Genomic DNA, 5,115 nt, shown 5'->3' on the forward strand with positions numbered 1-5,115 from the left:
ATAATTTGGCTTGGATACCATGTGTGAATCAGTGACCAAAGAAGTCCTATGTGTATGTGTTTTGACATCCAAGTTGTTCCCTGATCATTCTGCTCACTCTTTTCTTTCCTTACAATCCAATTCCACTCTGCCACTGCCAATTTCAGGTGCTCTCCCTCTAGAATGCAGTGCCAGCCTATTTCAATAGAACAAACTGAAATTGGCAATTCACTCCCCTGTATCGATCCAGTCACTTTAAAACCTGGCACTCGACATTGAGAGCTGCCAACCACCCAATTTTATATATGTGTGTTCATGTGTGTGTGTGTGTTTGTAGAGGATTACGATCGGGTTGTTTTGATACCAGATTTACATGAGCCAAAAATGTAAAAATGAAGCCACTTTTATCTATTTTTTTTCCAAAATGCGTACGAAGATTATTTAGAGTTAGAGCACATTTTGTTAGCTTGCTTTACTTTACTGTCCTTTAAAAATAAAATAAAAATGTTCACTTCTTTAATCAATGTCAGGTGTTTCCCTCATTGACCATATGGAGATGACACTCCTGAAGACTGTGTTATAATACATACTCTACATATAAAGATTGAGATTAAATACTTTGGTTTTATTCACACGAGTGTGATTTCAAATGCTTCTACATTTACCCAAACAAACCTCTCTACTTATTGTGACAAAATAATCACCATGCTGTTGAAGGAATGGAAGACTTCCCCGCTGCTCTGTTTTGTGAAACAACAGACTTCGTAATTTGTTTGCGCAATGAAGTAATTCTTAACCAAGGGAGAAAGAGTGCATGAACCACCTCATCTGTCGACCTCAAGTTATTTGCAGTAAAGTCACCTTTTGTTTGAACACAGAGGGGCTGTATACGTTTAAGTGTAGAAGAGTATTATTTTATTCCGAAGAATAGAGGACATTATGAGCTAATTTTCATTACCTCTACAGCAACCCTCTTTTTTTTGTGCTCAGTATTGTTTTTTTGAATGATAAGTAAGTGTTCAATCTGGGGCAAGCTGCATGGAGGGGCCCATGGATCATACATTTAGGCAATGATAACCACATTGTATCTTAACCTAACTAATCAATAGTACTCATTAAAGCAATAAAAACACATTTATTTATTGTTGCACGAGCAAAATGTTAAACTGTAATCCCCCTCCCCTGGATTGGTATGTGCCAATATTCTTTTTTTTTTTTTTTTTTGTAATGTTAATGTTGTTGGTGGGCCCATTGAACTTGGCCAGTAATGTTGGAGGGAATATATCCACACCAAGAAGTGCAGAAAAGTCCAGATGCCTGGAAAGAAAGGTGAAGAAAAGGAGGGAGCTGACTCGAACATTCAACCCCAATAATAACTTGGAGCAGGCAAATGTTCACCAGGCCAGCCCTTATCCTATTGATCCAACATGCTATTAAATCACATTTGATGAGGACCCATTCATTAAGCCTTTCAGGGCCCCAGTTCCATCCTTAAATATGTTTTGATTCCTTAAAAATAATCTCTGTTAGGATGGCAATATAGAGATGTGATTACACTCCATGCACACACAATACTCAACAACATATATAGCACACATTATGTTTTACTTGATGTTCAGAGCTTTTGCATTTGACTAGCTGTTGGTAAACTTTACATTAGGCTGGCAGGACAATATAGCAAGCACTGTCAAATCAAACAAATGTGAATAGGGGAGCTTTTTGTGCTTTTATTGGCATTTGATTTGCATCAAAGTGTGATTGATCTCCAACAGCACCCGCATTTACCCACACTGTGTTGTAATTGTTCTTGTGATGGAAAAGGAATACCTCTTCTTCTTGGCACAGTTCAACTGCTGCCACAGGGTAAGGTTTAAAGGTGGGAAATTGATTTTTTTTTTTTTGCTTCCACCACAGAGAAATTCCGTCAAGGAGTTGGCAACGTAACAATGAACCGTCTATGTTGATACAGTCATTCAACCTCCTAGGAGACAAAGTCATCAAGCAATTACACTGTGGTGTTGCAGTTGTTCTCTCTTACTCACTCTCCATGTTTCTGTTATATCACCAATGGCTGCGCAAGGCATAATATGCAGGTGGCCCATCTAAGTGTTCCCATTATGCAGCTTTCCCCATAAGCATGGCACAGATGTTAGACCCCTATGGGGCACAAACACCATGGTGAATGAAGAAGAGAATGCAAATGTATTACTTTGACACACACACACACACACACACACACACACACACACACACACACACACACAGGCACTCGCACACGCACACACACACAAGGCTTCTGCTGCGTCATTTCGAAGGAAAATGTGTTCCTTCCCTGCTGTTACTGTCTGCATGTTTGACAGCAATAGACTCCCCCTCCCAAACCCCAACACACTCACATGGCCACACACACATGGCCACACACACACACACACACACACACACACACACTCTATTAAAAAAAGATACGTAGCTTTCAACTGTTTTAATGCAGCAATCAAGCCCTAACACTGTGCTGGTCCAGTTTAACCATTAACTACTGGTTTTATTGCCTGTGTGTTATGGATCCGTGTTGTTATTCACATTCAGTACAAAGCTCACTATATGCTACTATCTGTCGAAAGAAGGTCAAAGTGTGAAAATGACATAAAATCCTTCTTGTCACCGTCTTTATATGAGCCATGTTGTGAACTGTGACCGCGTGAACTCCTGAAGGACAGGAGTTCAGTTGTGGTATGGAATATTAACACAGGAAGCAGTAACGGACAAAACATAGCAACAACTTTTCTCTCTACTACTTTTCTCTCTACTACTTCTGCTTATGTTTTTAAGGATATCAGAATGATTTTAATTATTTCAGATTTTTCTGCTTAGCGATGGGGAAATGTGTGTGTGTGTGTGTGTGTGTATGTGTGTGTGTGTTTCTCAGTGCATATGCACGCAAACAACTATTCAGTTCTTGGACTAGTCTCTTCTTTTTTTCCCCACAGTTCTTTCAGATTTCATTTCAAATTTAATGGCTAATATTGTCTGACAGCTAATTATCCAAACTTAAATGTGCTGATGGTAGCAAAATGTCTCTCCATTAAAGGGGAAAACAATACACCAATGCGCAGTCAACCATAAATAATCATTTCATTTGAAGTATCTGCTATGGTTTTTCAGTCCCCTTATACTTCCAATTAAAAGTCTTCAAAATGATTCATATAAGAAGGCACTTCTCCTCACAACAATCTTCATTATATGGACTTTAAGCACCAGTAAAGGTAGACAGATCTATATTGGTGATGATACTGGATATAGCATTAGCAGAAGTCGATGTATCCACTAGTGGACACGGCTCGTTTTATGCATAATGGTTGATGTGAATGGATTAAACAGGAAGGGGATCACTGGATTACCAGGTTTTAACTACATCATTCACAAACTGCTACCCTGCTGAAGGGCTCCCTCCTGAGTCTCTGTTGAGCAGCTGATCCTGTCCTTCAATCTGCTTGGGGAAAAAAAATCTTCCCCAGGTGATCAATAAAACGTGTTATGACTCAGTGACTCTGAATGTGTAAAACACTAAATGTGCCTTTTTTTTGCATGTAGTCCACATTTATGCATCCAAGAACACACATTTCAAATCTTTATTTCTCTATTTGACATTTTTTGTTTCATTGTTTAACTGTGCAGCTAAACCCTTTGGAACGTTTGCAACATCTTGACACCCTAATCGTGTCTCTGCCTGTCAAGCAAATTCAAAGAAGAAAAGATCAAAGAAAATCTTCAAGAATCTCTTTGACGCTTTACTGAGACACGATCTTTCTGGTTCAATGTGTTTTATAGGAGTTCCATCGATTGTGTTTATTCACAGACTACTATCTACAAATGCCTCTGACAGTTTTTTTATGATTGAAGGTTTTCAGAGGTGGGCACTGTTGATAAAAAAAAAGGTGATTCCGTTAGATGTTTCGAAGATTTAATCTAAACACATTACATCCATAAATGTCCACTGATTGCTTCAAAATTTTTGCTGCTGTTCAGCTGTTTTTTTTTTTTTTTGTATACTAATTCATGCACTCTGACCTTTTGTGTGACACCTCATTTGACCAGTCAGGATTGTCCATTTCACTACTAGGCTACTTTAGCCAATGAGAGCCTGAGTAGAAACAGGACTCATGGTGCATTCATGTTGTGTCAGACACATCAGAAAAAAGGATTTCCAAGTTGTAAAATGCACATTAACACCTTCTCAAGTTGGAACAACAACTCGGAAAATAATTAGGTGCCCGACTTACCGACTTGACGCCTGATTCGTCATCGCATGAGGGGCAACATACGTTTTGCTAATGTAAAGATATTTTTTATTCATTCACGTATTGCACATCAACTATTTTCTCAATTAAAACTTGTAACAGAGATATTCCAAATCTTCTTCGTAGCATCCACGTTTGTTGTTGTAGTTTCAACATTCAGACCCAAGATTCAGACTTAATAAACTGAAAACGTGAAAATGCTGAAGTAGGAAGAACGACCTCCAAACTCGGAAACTGAGACCATCCGAGGAGCACATGAATGCAGCATTCTTTCAGCAGTCTCGTCTCTTCGGAGAGTCGGGAGAAAATTAAGTCAGCTGAATCGAGTTGGCGAAAGTGAATTCAAGTCATAAGAATTATGTTAACAGAATCCAAATGTACCGCGAGTCAAATGATTGTAGAGGCTAAAAAATAATTAAAAATTAACACAGATAATTAACGTTTAACGGATTGACAGACGTGTGCTCAGCCCTGTACATTTATGAGTAGTCATTTATACGTTTATTATTTATATGAAGCGATGCCATGACCCTTTTCTGGCATTTATTATCTTGACTTCATTAAAGACATCTTTACTATCCTTTCCACCTCTTGGAAAAATGCAATACAAGCACATTTCAGATTTCATTTGAAATGTAATGGCTAAATTGAATTTGATACTGTATCCATGTTAATGCTTATCATTAGTCCTATGAATCAAGCTACTGCAGGCCATAATGCATAATTTGAATGTTATTAAAATTGCTTAGCATGCTGAATCTTCCTTTAGTGATCAGAACATAGATCCAATATATTGTAGAAGAAAATAGACTTTGAGAGAGAGGACTTTGTTTGGGCG

Source organism: Labrus bergylta, chromosome 11 (assembly GCF_963930695.1).
Source record: "Labrus bergylta chromosome 11, fLabBer1.1, whole genome shotgun sequence".
Classification (NCBI taxonomy): Eukaryota; Metazoa; Chordata; class Actinopteri; order Labriformes; family Labridae; genus Labrus; species Labrus bergylta.